Here is a 22,665-nt window from a genome sequence, read left to right on the forward strand (position 1 = left end):
GTCATCTGCATTATAATGAGGGAACTCTCAGTGATATATTTTATGAGTGAAATAGTGAGTGCGGGGGGGTCGGTGTCACAAGGTGAAGAAGAGGGGGTCTAATGAGGGTCGGAATATGGAAATGTGCATATGTGTGTGGAAAAAAGAGAGGGAGAAGGTGATGGTGGTGTGTGTGTGTGTGTGTGGGGGGGGGGTTGTGAGTCTTTGCGTGGGTCAGAGATGTTTGTGGCCAAGAGACGAGGTGGCTGATTCTTCGTCACAGAGCAGCTGTTATGTGGGACTCTGATAATGAGTGGACTTGTCTGAATGCATCACAGTGGCGCTGCTCCAGTCTGAGGCAGAGCCAAGACATGTCTCACAGAAGGAAAGCTCAATTCGTGGTTTAAAAATAATAATATTAATAATAATATTAAAAAAACAGGGGAAAACATGTCTGCTGATAACATTTATGATTTGAGGGTCCTAAAAAAATGATTCATATGTCCCATCAACTGGATGTTTTGATTCCTGTGCAGCTGAGAAATATTCCTGTATGTTTCTGTATGATAACCCCTATTCCGAAAAAGTTTGGACTTTGTGTAAAATGTAAATGGAGACAGAACGTAGTGGTCTGCAAATCTCGTAAATTCATATTTTATTCACACTAGAACATGGTAAACATATGAAATGTCTAAAAAGATAAATGATTTTTTTGTGTGCGGAAAAAAAGGTAATTTTGAGTTTGATGGCAGAGAGGGACAACAAAAGGCTGTAAAAGTAAATGGTACAAACTGGAGGAGCATTTTGCAATGGATTGGGTGAACTGGCAACAAGTCATTCAGAGGTATAAAAAGAGCATTTTAGAGAAGCTGAATTTCTTAAAAGTAAAAATGGGCAGAGGTTCACCAGTCTACAAAAAAACTGCATCTAAAAATAGGAGAATAATGTCCCTCAGTGGGAAATTGGATAGACTGAATATCCCATCAACTACAATAACATTATTCAGAAATTGTTCCACTATTTTTTTATTTTTAGGCACAGTTTTTTGTCAAACTGGTGAACCTCTGGCCATCTTTACTTCAGCTTTTCTGAATTACTCTTTTTTTACCCAGTCCTCTTACTGAATTGTTCCCAATTAACCTAATTAGTCACAAAATGCTCTTCCAGTTGTTACTGATTCCTGCCACTTCTTTTGTACAGCCTTTTGTTGACCTGACACCATTTTTTGGAACATGCTTTACTGCCAAAAAATTAAAAATTACATTTGTTTTTTTTTACAATTAACACAGTTTCTTAGTTTAAACTTTTGATATGTTTACTGTGTTCCATTGCAAATAAAATTTTGGTTAATGGGATTTGCAAATTATTGCGTTCTGCTTTTATTTACATTCCACACAACGTCCTAATGTTTTTAGAAGTGGGATCGTATGTTGTGTTTTTAGTTTTGCACCTGTGGTTGATATCTTCCTTAAAACAGTCAGCGGGTCTTGATGTATCACCTGTGAGTTATGTATTTCCTCAAAATGTTGAGTTGTGCGCTGACAGTCCGTGATGAACTGCACACAGAGGGCCTCAGCATCACGGAGGGAAGCCTGGCGGAGGGGGCAGTGTGTGTTTGCTGTGGTTCACTGTCAGTCGTGTCCCAGTTAGCAGACAGGCCCTGGTCCTCAGGGAGCTGCACACCAGCACTATCCCATACATCAGGCTGACAGGCCAAGCTGCTGAAAGGCCGGACCAGGACTGGCTGGCTGCGCTTGGCTCAGCTTACCCATGAAATGAAGACACAATGTTATCGGTCTGCCTCAGCCTCTCTAATGTCAAGAGTGTTTTATTAATAAGAGACAGGTTACCTCGTCTGCTTGGATCATCTGTCTAGACTCCCTCCCTGTGTAGTGAAAGAGGAGGCTGGTTGCAGTTTCAGAGCTGCCAGAGGAGAGGATTATTACTGATGTGCAGAAGTTTTCTTTAATTTCGCAGCCAGCTTATAAAATAAGTTGGATCAGAGAGCGGGGTGGGGACGAGAGCAGCAAAACTGTTTTGATGGTCTGTTTTGCATCAGATCCACCATGTGGTCAGTGAGCTGTTTGCCTAATGTGCAGATGAGGGCAGATTGCAGGGAGGACGCCGCAGACTCTCCCATTCAGAAGATGTGGGGTGTGTGAGCCAGGCCTTGACATGTGTTGTCAAAAGGCCATGGCCTCTGACCTTTCCCCAAAGATAATGACCCAGCCAACCCCCCATCCCCATTCTTTTTTACACCATCCAATCAGCCCACTGGCCAGATGGCTTCCCAATAAAGGATAAAGAAATACTCACAACAAACACCACTCTCAACGGAAGCGCGACTCTCTTTTTTAAAATTGTATTGCCTTGTTTGAGATGCGACATAATTTTATGGAAAGCTGAATTTCTGGTCACCTACTCCATTCTGCTGACCGCTGCATGTAGTAATTCAAATATTAACTTTTCTGATTAGCATGGAAATCTTTGAGAAAGAGGATTGGAACTGCAGAAAAAAAAAAATCTTCAGGCCAAAGTCAAATAACTTTGAGCATTAACTGGAAAACAAAATCCCTAAGAAGTAAGGGCAACACGATCAATCGTCTGACTAAGTGGAGAGCAAAAGTGTGGACTCTCCGTAATGGAACAGATATTAAAAGCATCCAAGTGAGGCCAATTTATGCCATTTCTTTTCTCCATCCCATTGTTCTCCTCACTCAATGCAAATAGCCTCAAACCTCGAGTCAACTGAAGCAAAGGCTAAAGGATGGTGCGATTTGGTTTTATTAAAAGTGAATGATTGAATGTTAAATCTCTTCACCTCCTCCGTTATCAGCTGTGTTTACCTGTGCTCGTGTGTGTGGGTGCCTTTATGTATGCTGAGGAAACTCGTGTGTTTCAGTGTAAACAAGAGTGTTGTGACTGGATCAGCTGTATGAGACAGATTAAAATGAGTTCACCGCCGGTCCATTTCCATTCCCATCTGCCTTCTGACCTCTTCTAAGTCCTGAAAGCTGAAATGGTTCATCCCTTTTGGTCCTTGATGGATGTTTGACCCAGTCAGCCTGGACCCAAGCCAACTAGACACCATCAGTCGCATTTTGTTCAGATTTAGTATATTATTTTATGTCATTGCTGCATGCTTTTTGATTCAGCTTGTGTTTAATTCATCTTGCCAATCTTTTACGGGCAGCCAGCTGAGTCCTAACACCCTCGCCCACTCCCCTCGGACCAGCCCCCTCATCCAGCCAGTGAGTGCTCGCCAGAGTGTTGTGGTCAAAGCAGAGGCGGCGTGTCGAGGCAAAGGGGTGTCAGGAGCTCCCAGGGGTTGTGGCCTCCATTCTGGTCGCGGTGACCCCATGTTAAAAGGGTGTCAGCTGGGGCTCTCTCATGGGTAATGTGTGCTAAAGACCTGCCGCCTCCTTTGTTCGAGGGCCGGGCTTTCAGAGGCTGTGAAGTGCAGCAGTGTCTCTTTGCTTGCTTCTTGTTTCTTTGGGTGCTGTGTGGAAAGGTCCGTAACCTCCAGCCTTTCTCAGGGTGGGAACTTCATGCCTGTGAGACTGCTGTGTCACCAGTTTCCTTTTTATGCACTCAAAGACAGATTGGAGCCTGTGGTGGTGTCTGCATGTCTGAAAAGAATGTAGGACTAATTCAATACTTTTATTAATGGATTTTCAGAAGAATCGAGTCGCTTTTAGATAATTATATTATCACATTCCCTCGTAAATATCTGTTTTGCGAAATAATCATTGCAGAAAATGCTCAAATTAGTTGAGCAGAGACACTCGTTTGAGTCACTGTGAGTTATTCCTCTAATCAGTGAAAGACATTCAGGTTTTTACTGATTAAATCTAATTAGTTTATTTAAAAAAGAACTGCTATATTACACAAGACCAGATTTTAGCTCAACAAATTGTTTAAAACTCTTTCTTTTTTATTTATTTAACACACAATGGTAAGTAATGTTTAAAATCATTACCTTAAAGATTTTAAATGATCCAAAGCTCAGTGTACAAGTTAGGTTTAAATGGAGAACAACACACACATTTATGTAAGTTAGTGAAATATTAAATCACTGTATAACTAAATAAAAGCAGTTATTCTTTTTTGCCTGAGTCTGATCAGTATTTTATGCGGACAGTGTTTTGCTCCTAAACCTTGATGACACAGCACAGCGCCCGTGTGTGAAGGACTTCTTGTGTAACTCGTGGAGCGAGGGAGGAGGACGATTAGTGTTGATCAGTGCTGATGAGACGAGGGAGGAGATGAGCTCTGACTGTGACTGCACCCAACAAGCTAGTTAGTCAGTCGGGCTGTTAGTTGCGGAACAGATGCCTGTATCGAGTTAGTGTTATTCCACAATCATCATCAATTCCTCCTCGATAACCTCCTGATTTCCAGCTCTGTGATTAAGAGTCGGGCCCATCTGGTGAAGAGACAGGAAATCCTGGAGTCTGCATCTGCTGCTTGAGCTACTAAGCTGCTGCAGTCAGGGGGCTTTAAATTCTGATAATCCTGCATAACTCCAGGAATGTAGAAACCATAGTGCACATCAAAACTGTCATCTTATCTGGACGGCTTTTTCTTTTTTTTTCTTTTAGGAGCACAGAAAGCCTCAGACTATCTCCTCCCTCCTTGCAGCGTCTTCAGAATTTATAGCCAGTCCCTCTGGAATTTTGTAATTAGAGCATGAATTAGATATACCGCAGAAAGTACATTATACAGAGAAAAAAAAAAAACAACAGCGCAATTGCACATACTCATTTCGAGTGCTTGTCTGATCAGATTTCAGAGGCCAAAAGACACACAAATGGGACTGCAATATTTATCCCCTTAAATTTTCTCCCTTTAATGACCTGCAGCTCTGCAGAACTGTTAGACCACATTGGAGATGTGCTAATGGAGCTCCAGCCAGAGCAGAAGTAGGCCCTGCTGGTGCCATATGACAAATCGGCATGCTGCTCTCGCCTACAATCCGCCCACCAAACACCTTCAAAGCTATCAGGAGGATTAGCTCAGGCAGCTAAACCAAACAGACTGCTCAGTGTTCAGACAGTGTTTGGGCCAAATCTTGTTCATGCCTCCTGTTTTGATGGCTAGCAGATCACAATCGGGTGGGTGCAATCGGTGCACTTGCAACTGGTGCAGCGCCAAGTTGCTGCAGGGAACGGAGAATCGATGTTTTTGGGATTTTCGTGACTCGTTGGGATAAGCATAATTTATTTTAGGATTAGGACAGTTTAGATTAACTTTGAATTCGCTACTGAGTTCAGAAGAATCGGAGGAGGCGCACTGAGGTGCGAGCGTCTTCTTGTCTTTGTGTGCCGATGACATAAATGCCCAGAGTTCAACTCCAGATCTGTTTGTATATCTCTCTGGATGTGGGCAGGCCTGGACCGCAACATTTCGAGGCCTCTCTCAGAATCCACACACTTTCAGAAAGGACTCGTCCTCAGTCAGAGTCTGTTCTCTCCGCTTGTGATTGGAGGGCGCCTGTGGTTGCTAAGCAGAGCTGCTCTTCCTGTGCTAAATAAGAACTTTGTGCTCTCTGGCTGGTGGGCTTAAAGAAGCGTGCCAGAACACACACACGCGCGCGCACGCACGCACACACACACACAATCTGCACTGTGCACGCAGACCTCACAGTCACAGTGCATAGACCTCTTACAGTTCAGAGACCTCGCCCTCCTCTATTCTCTGCCCAAACTCTCTGATTGTGACCTTCGTGCTGTGACTCGACAACACCCCCCTTCCTGCTGCCTTCCCACTTTCTGCTCTTCATCTCCCTATACTCCCCCTCTGCGTCACTTCCCCCACAAATCAGCACTGCGTAAAGCTTCCCTCTCCATCACCAAGACCTTGACTGACACCTCCTCTGCCTTGCCGTCACCATTCACCTCCTCGGTTTGACACCTCCTCGACCCTGTAGGACACACACACACACAGAGGCACAGACACAGGCTCTGCTCCTCTTCTCCACTGAGATCTCCTGCTACACTCCCCCTCGCACTGCATTATACTTAGATCTCCACCTCCGCTGTAGTGAGCGCACGTTGTGTGAGTCTGTATTCAGACTGGCCTACATACGGAACACCACACATGGATCACTGTGCTTTTCCAGGGGTCTTTTTGGAAGGATGAAACTCATCATCCATCTTAGATAGACAGACAGAAAATGGATTGGTACATTGCTACAGAGATCGATACGTAGATAGATTGGCACGCAGAGAAACAGACAGGAAAACAGAAGTATAGATGCATAGAGATACTTTGTCAGGGTGACCTCATAACCATCCTCCAGGCTTGTTTCAAGTGCTTGCTAAATTCACAAATGAATGCGATCCATATTTTTGGCTCTCTCCTGCTCCGCTGTGCGCTGATACAGATGCCTGTCCTCTTATGTACCTAATGTGCAACCTGAGCATTACATCTCAAAATCTGCTCTCAGAGCACTAAGAGCTCTGAACCGACCGGCTCCCAGCATGTTTTATTTCTCTCCCCTTATTTATTTATTCATTCATCTTTTTTAAGGGGTCGGAGCTTCTAGCGCAACAATTATGATGTCCTGAAAAGCTGCACGCCCGCCTCTGTGTGCTCTTCAAAAACCAGCCTAACGCGCTTTCTTGCAGAGCCAGAGCTATGCAGCATTGTCAGCAGGCACCCATATCAAATGAATTCAGCACAGCTGTCCGAGCAGACTCCGTTGCAGTGAGAGGGAGACATTACTTATTCAGTATTGCCGTCACCCCAGGTTCCGTCACTCTTTGCCACGGCATCATCTGGTCAGGTGGACCTTTTCCCTCTGTGACCTTGCTTTAAAGAGCAGACTGTGCTGCATCTCTGCAAACGCATCCTGCTGAAGCGTTGCCCCACCCAGCTCCCACTTTCTGCTCTTTCTTTCTCTGTCAGTACAGCGGGAGTTTCTATTTAAAAAGACAGGCGTAAAGATGGGCCTCAGTTGCCCACAAGCCGAAGACATCGCCACAATTCAACCACCCCCTACCCCCACCCCCTCCCCGCTTCTTTTGCAGGTGTCTAACAGTTGCACGATTCCCCCCACTGTCATTGCCTCTGCCTAAAAGGGCAGCCTCGCCTGCGCTTGTGGCGTTGACAAGCTCCTGGCTTTATTTCCACTCGGTCGACAAGCACAGACACACAGAGCTTCGGCCTGAAATAGAGCAGGCCCACCCTTTATCCTATAATGAGGGAACTATTATAAGCCTTGTGTCTTAAGGAGTGTATAGGCAATGTCAAGACAAGAGCTTGCGAGCACATCGTCTTTAAAAAAAAAAAAAAAACGTCAAGCAGCTTTGCAGATTATCATCAAAACTAATCACCTCTCTGTTTGGTGCCGACAGAGTTTAATCTGCGGCACATGAATGTGTTAAAGCCACGTCACCTTCCACACTTTGACTCCCGACACGGCAAGGAATATGAAAATTACGGCAGGGTTTCTTACCGTAACATACAATCATTTTTAAAGATATTTAATTAGCTACTGACCTGATGTCAGTGGATCGTGTTCAGTCAAACTCAGAGAAGGTAGGCTGGTCGGGGCATATGTCCTGTATGGAATGTATGAATTATTCCAGAGGTAATAACAGGTCATTGTTGCTGCGTTCATCTTCACAAAGACACCCATCTCTGCATGTCCATATTAAATTCACTTCTTTCAGCTGCTGAACTGTACAGGCTGCTGATATAATGAGTCCCTCCAAAGAGATTAGTCGCTCTATCATCAACACAAGTCCCTAATTTCTCTGCTTTTGTTGTGGTGCAGGCTTTGCTAAATGGGATAAAGGGCCTTAGCTGGACACCATTGGAGGAAACGGCTTTTGTGCTTGCCGGCAGGTGCAGGGCAATGACAGCGTTGTCTTCTGTTTTTCTTTTTGATGTGTTGTGTGGGGTTTTTTTTGTGGGCGCACACGTGTACATGCATGACCGAACGCCTTGTATGTATTGAAGCGTGTGATTATGTGCAGTTTGGTGTCTGTTTTGACTGGGAGGGTTTGTGCTTTGCTGAGTGCCGCTGAGATACACCAGGAACCTCTGGAGCTCAGCTTGAACCCTCAATCACAGGGCTCCTCGGGGGTTTGCAGTAAATTCTTTAGGCGAATGGTTTTCTCTCCCTTTCCTCCTCCTCCTCCTCCTTTTTTTTTCCTCTCTCCCTTTTTCTACTCACATCTGGTGAACAGCGCTAGCACCCTTGTCATCTTTTACTGCGTTGAGGTCATTTCCACCCTGTCGGTAAAGTGGAAACACATGATGTGCAGGGTTCGCGCTTAATGGGGTGGAGCTGGCACTCGCACAGCTTTACAGCCAAAAACTGCCAAAATGGCCTCTCTGTGGAAGGCCTCCAATATCAAAATTAAAGACATTTGGAGTTGATAATGTTATACTTGTATTTATCACTTAGAATGAGCTAATATGTAGGAAGTGGACATGTTTTAAGGATGCTGAGTTTAGATCTAAAACAGGGTTCGCCCTGCAAGTACAGATTTAAACCAGTCATTTGTGACACTTTGACACTGTTGTTTAGACTCCCAGAGGAAAAAGTGCTCTATAAATATCAACTCCAGACAAGTCTTTTGGGAGTTTCTCTGTTCCTTGTTTAATTTTTGTTGTGAAATTTGTCCTTTTTTTTCTCTCTCTCTCTCATTTGTTCCAAACTGTTTATCTGTAGAGTCTGGTGCAGACTTTGACACATGCTCCGGATAAAAAATAGTTGGAGTTGTCCTTTTGTAATCATGTGGATTTCCTCAATTCTGTGCTCTGCTGCACCAAAATATTTCACAGCACAGCTCGCCGTGTTTGTTCTTCTCAGAGACGAGCTCGTGTTGTTTGCGAAAACCATGCTCTGCCTTCTGACACATTTTGGCTGATGTCTCCACAGTTCATCATTAGTATCAGATTCATCTTGTCGTTCTTTTTTTATACATGACACAAAGATGTATTTCTTTCAAACCCTGTGCCAGACTTTCTTTTTTTCTTTTTCTTGTAATGTTTTGGAAGCACTGTTCTGTTCAGAGTTTATAGTTACAAACATTTCTGCCACACTGAGAAAATGTGCTGCTAAGGAAACTCAGTGGAATTAGCCATTTTAATGGAGTTTTACTGCCGCTCTACATGGATCTGGATGTGTCTCCAAGCAAATTCCACTCACACTTTGGTTTCCATTTTGTGGTAGACAGAGCTGCAGTATAAAAAGGGGTGGGCTACAGTCACTGCTGTCTGTGGGTAGACTACAGTCAAGCTGAGTGGCTGTGCGGAGCAGCTGCATGGATCTTTATCCTTGCTGTCTAGCAGGACTTCGTCACAGACTGCAGCAGCACTCGTTATTGAGGGCACACACTCCTGTGTGTCCTCGTTACCTCTGCACCAACTTAGCTCTTTGTCTTTGTTCTCTCCCTTGGCTTGAAACTGGAGAATATTGAGAGAAGTGCTGAGGCTGCAGTTAGCGTTGCTGCCCACAGCTTCTGCCGCACAGAAGAAAACTTCACACAGACAGCCGCCACCCCCCCCTCTTCTAAGCCTGTTTGTCTTTATATTTTCACAAAGCCAACGCTCAAGGGAAGCTCTAGTTCGATTCATATTTCTTGCTGCTTGTTTTGATCTGAAATGTGACTTTCGGGTGTTTTTGTGTTGCGACCAAATGCCCCTCGTGGCCCCTCTGTTGTGTGAAAGGTCCCACAGACTTGTTCTTCAGAGGCATTAAACAGAGCGGCTGGAAGGACAGTAAACTTTTATCACACTAATAACCTGCAGACACAGCCGAGCTAATGGCTTAGGCAGCCATGGCAGGGGTTGCCCAGGGGTCAGGTTGAATTGCAGGACATAAACAGTAGATCCCAACTGGTAGAACAAATAAAAGGAAGAAGTAATTGAGGGGGCATCAGAGGTGAGCGGAGGGGGAAGACGGTTGTGATTGGAAGAACAGATTATCACTTTAATTGATTTGTAGCAAAAGGAAGCTATTGATTCCACTGCTCTTTTATAACAAGGAGATCCGGGGATCTTTTACTCTTCTTTCCCACCAAACTCTTCCAAACACTGGATTAAATCCAAGCAGGCCCGTCAAAGGGCACAACTCCTACACAAGTGACAAGTGAGTGAAAAGACTTGAGTTTTGCCCAGCACTTGGTGGAAAAAAAAAATTGGTCACAGAAGTGGCAGTGTGTTGGTGGAGGAGTGTTAATGGAGCTCTGAGCTCAACTTTTTTTTTCTCTCAGATTTTCTCTCCTTTGGGCTGAGGTGGATGGATCTTCAGAGTGTTTGTTTTAGGTGAAGTCAAGGCTGGATCAGAACGCCGAGGACCCCAGGCCAGACTGCGGTTCTGCGGTTCTGCGGTTCTGCGGTTCTGCGGTTCTGCGGTTCTGCTTCGACCTGAATTGCAGGCGGCTCAGTTTGTTTTGCTTCTCCGTTTCTCAGGGAGAATTTTAGACGCTGCATAGTCAAGGTATGCAAATAATAATAACAAAAGAAAATGAAAACGTGCCCACAGGTTGAGTAATTACATCTGGACTTCGCCAGCTCAGAGTCAGGGTCCACAGATCCAACCCTCGTCTTGTAAAAGGGCTCTTTGGGAGATGAGATGGCGCTGGATTGTTTCAGCGGCAGGATGTTTGTGTGTTTTGTTCCAAGCCTTTTCATAAACAGCAGTTTTTATGTTACCGAGGTCAACTGGTTTTACAAGACTAGGGAGGCAAGTCCAGAGGCATGGAGGCCTCCCCACCATCTGGCATCCATAAAAGGGGGAGCAGGAGGTTTTTACTGGGGTTTTATGAGATGGTAGTGTGAGACACTGAAGGGAGGAGTGACAGAGAGGATGGTGGACTCTGGTTGCCCCCAAGCTGCAGCGCTTCCCCTGCCGTCTCAATGACAGGTCAGAAGTTCATTGCCTTTTTTTTTTCATCTCGCATTTGCCTTGTAAGGTGAAGGAGTTTCACTGTTGGTTTGGGGATCGAGGCCACGAGAGAGAAACAGCTCTGTGAAGAACTTATCACGGCTGTGAATAAAGATAAATTTAAAGCAAAGAGATTTGTTGTGACGTGTGAGCTTGCTTTAAAAAGTCCAGTGAATGTCCGTTGAGTCCGCAGAGGATCGGACCAGAGCCGTGCAGATGGCGCAGAATTATGTGGCTGCGTAAACACTGGTGATTCAATGACTTGGTGTTGTTTGGGTATGCGTCACCCTCTCAAATTGCCCAGCACACCACAGAGTAACGAACAGTAAGTTGTTTTTGTTCAATTGCAGATTCTCGTCCTCTCCCTTTGTCCAGAAACAGCCTCACAGTCAGGTGGTGGCCTTATTTTGTTGGCACATCCTAACTTAAGTGGGAATAACAACATTGTTAAGCCATGACAATGCTCAGTTTGAAGCCAGTGAGACTCTTGTGGAGATTTAAGGGATGATGACACTCCTATGAGTCTCGGTTATGGTCCCCTGTTGAGCCGTTTTTAAGAGCCTGAACTGGATCGGCCTGGTCCAACTGGAGTTAAAATTTCAGCCTTATAGGTTTTCCAGAATGGGGTTATCATTGCAGAGCGTTTTTGCTGACTCTGGCACTGATACCTCCCTTTGAGATTTAATTTGTTGGTATGCTGCAGCTGATGTGTTAACCTTTACACACGTTCAAGAAATTCAGATAAAAAAGGCCCTCTACATGTCAAAACTTTAAGATGCCACTCTATTATTTTCAGTATACAGTTTAATATATTTAATTTGGACAGGAAGCAAGAGAGTTTATCATATAATTTATTTATATCAGTTGGCATTTGTCAAATCCCATTCATATTTAATGGAAACAGCAACCTTATAGTCAGCAACCTGAACTCTAAACATGGCAAATCCTAAGAACTGAACTGTGCATGCTTTTTATTACTGTAAGAGCATTAATAAAAGTGACAATATAGCATTCTCTAAACCTATAGAAAGTCATTCACTCAAGTAACAAACAAACATAGTGTCGAAATGAATAAAAAAAATAAAAATAACTTGTAAAGTGTTTGCATTTGCCATTAACCAGCAACATTCAAACTTGGTGTGCACATTTAAAAAAGTACTTTTTGTTCATTTCTTTGGAACAAACAGTTACACCACAATTATGTTGCCATTTTGAGTCAGTCAGTAGTATCCTATTGGTTCAGATTAATCTGCAACAAAGGTGGAATTAGATTGACTGATAGCTGCTGATTATTAACTTCAATCATCACAGCAAGTTGCACAACTTCTCTAATGTTCTGTGCTTTCTTGTTGTAGAGGGTATGCACATTGGAATGTATGCACATGGAAATGTCTCACGGTTTGGGCATACCTTTCAAACAGCACCTTTCAAACACCCGAATGAGTGACGAACAGATTGAAAGATTGCAGATGCGACGGCCATGAACTGTTGGACCAGCGCTGAAACAGAGACACAAATAAAATAGTGGGACAGTGTTGTGCAATTGAGTGTAGAAATAAATTTAGCAGGATGAGGATGTCTTTTTATAGGCTTCTCAAAAGCAAGCAAAGCTAAATGGATTGCTGCAGTCCACAGTAAGAAATGGAATCCACAGACAGAGATCTGAATTTGCAATAAACACTTTTTTTTGTTTTGTTTGTTTGTTTTTTTTGGTGGGATATTGTCAACAAATATAATGGCAAACATTACAATCAACAGACAGGCCATTTAACATTTCAAGTCCTTTATCTTCTAAAGTCATTGGTAGCACCATCAAGCAGACAAGTTCAACTAAACAAACTGTGTCAGTTTAGTGGGTTTTTTGCCCGTAGTCCTTTTGTTGAAGTTATAGAAGATGCGCTTCAGGACGAAACTACAAACTTATTGTCAGAATGGGTGTTTGTTTTTTTATTATGTCTTTTGTTTTCTGTTGTGTGCACACATGCTTTGATAGATTTGTGGAAACCAATTCAAGCTACCCAAAGGGGGTGATAAAATGTATCCATCTGAATTAGTTATGTTGACCTCCATTTTGTGCCAATGCGGGGTTTCAGACCCTCTGTCGCTTCGTACCAGCCCCAAACGAAGAAAAGAAAAGTGCTGACAGCGATTGAATGGGAGTGTGTCTGGCAGGCACACCCTTGCAGGTTTTTGTGTCACTTTGCTCTATTAAAATTTTAATTGTTTCCTTACTGTGGCCCGGTGCGCACCGTGAGTGTTCGTTCTGGGCTCTGTTCAAGACATAAAATAGGGAAGAAACAACATGAGGTAGGGTTTTTCCCCTTCACATTAAACAGCTACATTCTGGTGCTTTTTTATTCACTTCATTAGGTTTACCAGCAACAGTTCAGCAATAATTAAAGGCTGCGATGCCGGTCCCAGGTTGTGAAACTTTAGCTTTTCTTTGGCAAATGATAAACTGACTACTTGGAGATTTTGGAGCTTTGCTTGAACAAAACAAGACAATTTATGTCAACCTAATACCAATAATTATTCACTCTGGTGAAAATCTAATCCTTAGATTTGTCACTGTTAATAATAGTTGTTTGTTGCTGTCGTTTCTATGCAACTGCATTTTAATCTAGAGTAACAATAGAGGTAATTTATATCTCATCACTCTCAGTGGTCTCGATGACATTCCAAAGTTCTCATTAAGAGATTTATTGAAGGTTCCCAAGAAATTACCATCACAATGATATAAATTATACTTTCACTGCCAAGAACATTGACTGCACTTGTAAAAGTTTTTTTTTTTTTTTAAAGCATCAAAGGCACCTTCAAAGTCATCCGCAGTCAAAGAACTCAGCTTTAGATTCCCAGAGAGCCCCTCAACATACTTTAGCTCACTTATTTGCTCAGGTTTTGCATCATGCGAGCGTCCTGATCATTAAGGAAAGGAGTGAAATAAAGCTCCGGCCCTTGATTGAGAGGCTGGAAATGAAGTGCTTCTTGCTTGCCTTAGTGTTTCATCCACTGCAGTGATTCAGGGGATAAAAATGTGGCCTGTGTCTCTTTAAGAGCACTGGCCTGTCTGCAGAATGCATCAGTCCTGTGGAGCAGACACAAGCCAGCAAGCGGAGGGGGGTGAAGGGAGGAGCATGGGGCTTTGCGGAGGGAGGAACGAGGACAGGAGGGAACAGCCGCAGTCTGGGCTTCCAGCCTCCTGGCTAGACTGCTGAAAGTTATTATTGAGTTCCTGTGTAGGGCCTCCCCTCCCTGTGGCATACTCCTCTGTATTCACTACAAGGTAGACAGGCAGTACGACAGAGGCAATGAGAAAAGTTGGCCCTCTCCCATGCTCCTTTGCAATGACCTTATATATGCAACAAATAAAAGATAATTTTGTTTAGTTCTGAGTTGTTGCACTGGTGAAACCTTCTGAAAGACTCATAAGACTTAGGGCAACCACACATGCGATCAGCCGCACAGCTGCTCGGCAGCAGCTGAAACTGTGGTCTCGCTCGCTGGTGTCTTGAGTTACAGTGTAGGAGACGTCCTGTTTTCTTAGGACTGGTTACTAGTGGAGACAAGAAGGTTCACCAATGAGGAAGCCACAGACTAAATCCTCTCCTGACGTGCTAAGTGAGGAGCACGATTCAAGGGCCCTTTTTTGGTCTCCTTAAAATAAATGTCTTTACAGTGTAAGAATGTATTTTGGCGTATAAAAAGGCATAAAAATCTGAAAGCCTCCTGAAAGTTTCAGCTTCATTTCTTGCACGTTTTTGCAGGATTTCTGCAGCACTGCAGTTGCACATGTCTTGGAGTTGTGGGGGGAAAAGTCTCAGAGATTACATGCATCTTGCCTTGCACTCGGGTCTGTGCTTGCCTGCAACACTAATCCCCGGCCTGCCTGCCTGTAGCAGCTACACGAGAGCCACAAAGCGCCTGCGTCCCTCCAGCTCAGTCCGCCATGAACGAGACAGACTTTTATGTAACGTTCTGTCCGGTGTATTTGTTCTAAACCTGCTGTTGCTTTTAGCAGGGCTCGCACAGGTTAACAGCACCCAGCTGCTGCCTGTCCTACTGTACCAAACACAACGAGAATCGTGTCTGTGCCAAGCTCGAACCCATGCAGCACCTGAAGCTCATCATGAGCCCGAGAGGCCCCGCACATATCTTTTGTAGCGTGTCACGTATATGTGTCCTGATTAATTGTTACACGAGCCAGCGTGGTCATTCGAACTCTGGCTTAAAGTGGTCTCATCGGGCAGGGCTTGCAGGAAAGCTGGGCGAAGAAGGGGGAACCCTGGCGCTGAAATGAGTATTTTGCGAAGTTCTGGTTGTTGAGTCAGAGCTTAGTTGGGCTCTGCTGTTATGTGGTTGCCATGGAGAAAAACACAGGCTCTTGTGCAATAAAATCATCCAGCAAAAGACATTTCCAAGAATTTTCTAGAGTGAAGAAACAGACGGAAAATTGCAGATTTCATGAGGTGCTGTGGTCCACCACCCACCCTTCTCAGCCCTCCATTTTAGAGCGCTCATATTCATTTTATGGAAGCTGGGAGGCTCAAGCCCTCTCACCTAATTACTTCTGTAAGCAGATATGTTTTCCTTTGAATGGAGAGGGGGAAACAAAACTGGTCTTTAAGCTTGGAATGTGTGATCATAGGAGCGGATGTTGTGGGTGTTTTATCCCCTATTTCCCTTACAGACAGTTCTTTGAACAAGTGGAAACAAGTGAAATGCTATTTGATCTCCCAAATATTTCTGAATACACAAACCGTGCGGCCGTTGTACGTTTTTTTTTTTTCTGGATTGTTTCTCCGCCAGGGAGAGCAGAAAATTTGCAGTTGGCATGAAATGGGTTGACAGTTAATTGGTTGAGCACTAATAAAGCCCTCTGGGTTTTTTTTTTTGTATTTCTTTTATATATATTTTTTCCCTGGAACTGTAATTGTCATCATTGTGTCAAGGTTTCTTTTTTCCCTTTAATGTGGGTTATTTTCTCCTCACTATTACCTTTCTGGCTGAATGGGACCATTAGCACATTTCAAACTGCAAATTTCTCGTTGTGCTTTCCTTTCACGAGCATAAAATTCGATGTTTTGTAGCAGGAGAGAAGAAGAAAAAATTGACCACATGTTATTACGCTTTTAGGGTAAACCTGAAGTTCAAATTACTCTCCTTAAGATCATGCCATTATTTAAGTAGTGATAATAGCGACAGTGGTGCAGGGGGTGTGAGGTTTTTCTAACCTGGTGACCAGGAGGGCAGCGTTTCAGCCCATGGTATCTATAAATTTCACCAGGATTTATGACTTCAGTTCAAGCAATTAGCTCTTGAGCGGTTCCTCAGGATGAGTACTGTGTTGGTGAAATGGCATCACATGGGGACCCTCAGTGAGCACCAGTGACCCTAACTTCACCTCGCCCTCTCACAGCTTTTATGGCCTCCTCCCTTAACCCCGCCCCCCTTCCCGTCCTCTCACACCTCTTAACCTCAGTTATTCATCCCATTTTCATCTTTCCAAATAAACCTGCCACCTGCCCTCTTCTTTGCTGGCTGCTCAGGGGTGGGTGTTGGGCATGTGGTCATCCGGCTCGGGTTGCGGAGAAAGCACGGCGGCCCAAACCGCCGCTCAGCTGACCAGTGAGCCGCTTTAGCATTCTGAGAAAGACTCGGCCTTTGGTGGCTCGCTGCTTACACAGCTGCTTTTGATTTCTTTATGGCCGCTGGGCTGACAGTTATGGCTACTCAAATTATGAAATTATTTCACAATAAAGATGCAAATTAATTGTTTATTGAAGATTTAATGCACGCCTGGGAACACCGGAGCAGGATGAGGAAGTCGTATGGAGAGTAAGTGGAGATATGAATTGAAGTTATAGTTAAATATTTTATGAATATGGTAATTATTTCTGACACAAAAGCATGCAAGATTTAGGTTAATGCAGGAGGGGCATGTTGCGCACAATCAATTAGATCTTACTGCTGGATTAAACCTGTGAGGAAGTGGTAAAAAGAAAAGGCCATAAATTTAGCTTGAGGTGAGATGATTTTAAAAGTTTGGTCTCCTGTCTAAGTCAAGTTTAACACAAAATAATAAATCAAAATGTCAAATTGAAGTTGTATTTTTAGCTAAACTATGATTTTTTTTTTTTTAATCAGACCTCATGTTTCTGATGCTTAAAATCGTAAAACTACAACAGATTTAAAATCAATAGTTTTATTTTCCAGCTGGTAAATTATTGTTTGCCTTAAACTAGCATTAGATGTTTTAGTTCATGTCTGATTGAAAAAAAAAAAAGCAAAAGCAATGATTTTTCAAAAAGACTTTACTTTTATATGAGGGCGGCTAAAGGCAGCACAAACATGGAGCAATTGTTTCCAAAGTTTTCGCTTTCGCAGTAAACTCCTGCTCCAACTTCAAAACAGCCTCACAGGAAACTTTACAATAGCATTTAGCGCCAAGATTGTAAAAAAAAAAAAAAAACACCACATGGAATTTGAATTTAGATCTCCAACATGTAACTGTATAACTTGTATCATCCTACTGAGCTAACCGAATCAGGGCTGCTGGCAGAAAATAACATTAGCCTGCAAGAAAATAAGCAATTATATGAACAGGTTACTTAGTAACCCATTTTCTCCTTTTGAACAAGAGAAAAACACTGAGGGAGTAAAGAACTGGCTCATGCCACTACCTCAGGCCATCTGGTTTTGTAGTTACACTTGCGGAAAATAAATTAGCTTTTAGATATCTAAATACCGTTAGGTGAAAATTAACTTGGCGGTCTATTCTGCTAATTTCTGGTAAAGTTGCACAGTTGTGAACTGGAGGCTAAACAGACCAGTTTTATCCAAACTCTAGTTTTATTTCAGTTATTACAACCAATGCTGGTAAAAGTTGTGTATTGTGTTTTAATCTGAATAAATATTTTCTTCATTTAAAAAAATGAAATCACACGATTTTATTTTAACACGCAATAGCCACTGGGAAGACAAAATATTTCAAATAAGAAGATTTCCTGAAGCGTTTTTCACACCGCTCAAAAATATATGTTCTGCATACACCCTTATACCAACTAACATCTGATTTTTGGGCGCAATGGGAATTATATTTGGCATTTACCCACATTTTAAATTATTCTACAGAATAATAATTGGCTACAGTATTGATTGGCTTTAGTATCGAGGTGCACATGCTAATTTTTAATCAGGATGCTGCACTCTGGGCTGCAAGTGTGGGAATCACTCACTTATTTGACAAGAATGTATTTATTGACTGCAACGTTTCAAATGACGGCATTAATAATGACAGCAACATCTTGAGGACATCAGAAAAACGAGTTTATTCACAGTCAAGCCAGAATTAACAAACCTAAAATCTGACAAAATCAAAACCTGTGGTTCAGCCCAGCCTGTAGGGTACAGTGTGACAGCATAAAGCAGCGTGCACGATTTAATGAAGGCCAGATAAACTGAAAGGTTAATGAAGATGTGTGTTTGTGTGCGTGTATGTGTTGTGTACATATTTTACAAGCATAAAAGAACATTAGAAAAAAAGCAAACATACATTTTACTTCTTTATTTTTTCTATAACTCTTATTTCAGACATCCTGTGGCATGAAGGCCTGGTTTTAATTCCCTGCAGTGTGTGTTTTGTGGTTGTATGGCTGGCCCATGAGTCCAATCAAGAGGTCTAGACCTGTTAACTAGCAGTCTTCCTCTCCTTCTTCAGCCTCCCCCCCCCTCGACCTCCTGCTCTTCCTCCCAGCCCCTGCCCTGTGGGGGGAGGTGCAGACAAGTGGCGGTTCAGTACCTGGTACACCGAGGGAGGCTGCTCTGTGGATCTGGAGCTGTTACTGTTTGGGTTGTAAAGAGGTTATCCGGTGACATTTTAATCGTCAATCTGCCCTCTTTGCCGTGGCTTTAGAATTAATCTGGGGGATTAGAACTCAGCCAGTCAGACACCGGACCTGCTGCCTTGTTGCGAGGGAGAGCTTGTTAGCGGCGGGAACACCGTGCACGCGTTCCTGCACCCAGACAGGGACGTGCTTATCGGTGACAAACCAAGGCGGCAAAATCAGCCCGCCACTGAAAGTTTAGGGTCAGCGCTGTTACTTAAATCAGTCCCAAACAGAAGAGTTGCTCTTAAGTCTTTATGTGTCTTTATAGAGTCATTTTCCTCTTTCTTTATAAAGCTGAAAGGATTCAGAACCAGAAAATCTTCTACTTAAAGTGCAATTGACTACTTTTCAGCCTGTGAAAAACCAATGTATGGATTATTATTATTATGGAACTGTGTATGTCTGAGTAAATTACCATGAGGCTTTTCATATCTGACAGAATCTGAATGCATGAAGTTTGAAAGCTCAAGACCTTTGCAATAAGAGCGAGGCTGTTATTGAATCCTGTGTAAAATGCAGTAACGAGAGACTATATTAACCTTTGCCGCTTTGTGCAATTAAACATTCCAGGAAATTCTCTTTAGAAGACGTTTATTAATAGGCAGATCTTTTGGAACTTGCAAAAGAGTCAAAACCCTTTTGAAACGAGGTTGCACCAATCTGTGTGGTATGTGTTTTCTCAAAAAAAAACACGTTCCTAGGATTTCACACAGTTTCAACATGCCCCCTAATTCTCCCACATATTTATTTTCAATTTTTTTTGTGATAAGTTTTCATTTGAGCTGCAAAAACTATATATTTAAAATTGCAACCAATACACAGCTACTGACATGCAGAATTAGAGATGCTAGACTTACTGAGCAACAAATATCAACAGTCTTAACCTTTTTAATGATTGGTTGTTGCTGCTCATGTAAAATAATGTTGATTTTAATTATGATCCGAGATATTAAGTGAAAGAAATTGAAATCTATAGCAGGGAGCCAGATAAGAGGTAAAATGTAATGCCAAGGGATTAAGCTGGCAGAGATGGTGTTGGCAGAGCTGCACTGCAGAGATCAGGACTTGTGAGGTTATGCACACATTTATGAAAGTCAAGACACAAAAACAAACAGACTGCAACACTTCTACATGGTGTTAGGCAATCAGCACAATTTAAATACCACTGAAAACAGACCAAATATATAAAAATGTTCTCAGTTTTCAGTGTTGGGTGGATCGTACACAAAGGCTTTCTCAAAGTATTTGTTTGATTTCGTTCGCAGGCATATAGACTGTTTGAATTATCTAAAACTGCCCGGTCAGAGCTCCTTTTCAATCAATAAACGCTGCCAAACTAAAAAAAAATGGTGTCTGAATAACAGAAAACCCTAAAGCATTTACGCTAGCGTCTTGTCTTTTTTTGTTTTTTGTTTGTTTGTTTTTTTGCTCCAGTCCACTAAAAACAAAGCGGCGTTTCTTCTACAATCAAAATTTTCCCACACAATTTCACACACTCATTAATTAGCCCACTTCTATTCTCGGTGTGCCTGGAACTTCTGTTAATTAAGTTAATTGTATCCATCGAGCTACCAAAATAAAACCCATCAGGACGAATTCTGTAGTTTCTCTTTGTCTTTCTCGTTAACCTCCGTCCCCTCTGGTCTCCTGGTCAGCTCTGCAGCTGCTCCTAGCCTAACATTGTGAGTGTGCTAAATGTTAACAGAAGCATAAACATTACGTGTGTGTGTGTGTGTGTCTGTGTGTGTGAGCCATTGAGTGTGTAAGAGAGGGCTGTTGCTGGTTTGTAACCTTTTGTCTTTCCACAGATGTATGGCTTCATATTTCTCTTGTTGCAATTGTGCCCAAACAATCTGCTAAATTTGGGGAAAAAAAGGTCTTGACTGCTTCCTTCTTGTAGATACCCTTAGTCTAAAAATGATTTCCCAATTAAAAAAAATCATCTGCAGCGATTTTTGTTTCGTGTCTTTTAGTTTAGGGTTTAGTGTCAGGTCATCCTCTTAAAGGCGGGAGGGATTTCGACGCCACTGTCAACATCCAGTGGCAGGTAGGCATGTCTTGTTATGGTTGCCATGTTTGGACCTGAAGTGGAATTCAAAAATTTTTCTTTTTTTTTTGCTTTACTCGTTCGCCACCAGTACAGTAATTTCCCCTTTTGTTTGCTCTGAACAGTGAGCCGATTTCTTCATGCTCACACAGGCAGTTCACCTCATTCAGGAACAGTTTTTTTTTTCTTTCTTTCTTTCTTTTGTTCACAACGTAGATACCAGAAATGAAACTTGTCAGCAAAAGATTAAAGAGAGTTCGGCGTGTTTTATTAGTCTTAATCCAGATTTGGATGTGACGCACAAAGGCGTCGAATGAAAGGAATTGTTCAAAACAAACACAAATAAGTAAAGTTGTACGTCCTCACAGGTGGAATAAAAGAAACCTCCATCATTACTCTAATCTTTACTTTTCATGCAAGTGCAGAATAAACAGGCACCGTGACATTTTCATTATCCTTAAATGGAATTACTCTCACACCGAAAACAACAAGAACTGTCATAAACTAAATCTAAACGTCTTTTTTTTTTACCTAGACTATTTATTTAAGCAAATTTTTATATATTATTCGAAATAAAAATAATACGTGCTCCTACTGCTTACCAAGTAGGAGAATGGAGATGCATCTCCTACAACCAGACTACTGAAGCCCATAATTAATTAATGCTTCAAATGCTTTTCTATATTTTATTTTTTTGTGTACAAGTTCTTCCAAAAGTTATTAGATTTATTGTAGCTTTTGTCTAGTAACGAGATGGAAAGACTCCAGAGGCAGGACTAGCCTTCCAGTAGCCACTCAGATGGCTGTGGGCGTCTTGAAACCGTCGTGAAATTTCCAGGTCAAGATGGCGGGTGAAACCATTTTGAAATTGAAAAAGGGGTGTGTGCGAATTCTTAATCAGTGAGTCAGGATCGAGATTGAAGTTGAGTACAGACGTCTTTGACTTTCAAACATTGTACAAAATGTACAGAAACATTTTAACTAGCCTACAAATATGGTGGCCACTGGGGTGGCAAGATGGGTTTTTTCCAATGGCAGCTGCCACTCTGTGCCCCCCCCTGGAACCACCCCTGCTTTCACATGCTGTTTGGTTAGCTTTATGATTGGGTTGCGTGTATGAAGTAAGTGGAATTAGCAGCAGTTACACGACAATAAAAACAGACAACATTATGTAAAGAAGCATAACGATGGTTTGAAGAAATTACAGTGCCATTGCAGGTGTTAGATCTTGATTTGTAATATCTTTTTCCACTATAGTTCAGTTTGTAGCACCGCTCCAATGCTAAGTTCTGCTACCTCGAAGCTGCCAAGCTGTGTGAATCTCTGTTGAGCTTTTCCACCTTTAGGAAGAGCAGCTTGTTCTCCATCCACTTCAGACCTCATCAATTCTCAATCCCAAAGACAATTAGGACAATCCAATAAGCTCCACCGTAATGCCGGCCTTGTGCCAAGCCTTGTGGCTGCCTTTTTTTGGTGACTATACTTCCGTGACTCAGTTAACTACATAAACCAAATGTCCTCAAACAGGACACAGTGGAGATGTGGGTAAATTAATAAATTAAGCTAAGATTTAGGGAGGTATCTATGTGGAATAAGGATAAAGTTTCAGAGGTGTTTTAGGCATTCACCATTAGTTTTCACCCCCATCTGTTACTGAATGAGGTGACTAAGGGGCTTTATATAAGTCATGGGACTGTCATGTGATTTATGTATTTGAATGGGGAGCTCAAGGCATCACCGTGACTTTATCTATATCGAACTGCACGGATCACGTTACTAAAACAAGTATTCTCTCACTTCCAACTAAGGCTGTAGCCCGAATGAGCCGTGCCAGTTGCTGTGCCCTT

General features: G+C 42.6%; 1 protein-coding gene across 1 annotated transcript in view; it reads left to right on the forward strand.

The window, feature by feature from the left end:
* Window positions 1-22,665, forward strand: part of skib (v-ski avian sarcoma viral oncogene homolog b) — a 32,903-nt gene that overhangs the window by 1,738 nt on the left and 8,500 nt on the right. The window lies entirely within an intron of this gene.

The sequence above is a fragment of the Kryptolebias marmoratus genome, linkage group LG4 (genome assembly GCF_001649575.2).
Source record: "Kryptolebias marmoratus isolate JLee-2015 linkage group LG4, ASM164957v2, whole genome shotgun sequence".
Lineage (NCBI taxonomy): Eukaryota > Metazoa > Chordata > Actinopteri > Cyprinodontiformes > Rivulidae > Kryptolebias > Kryptolebias marmoratus.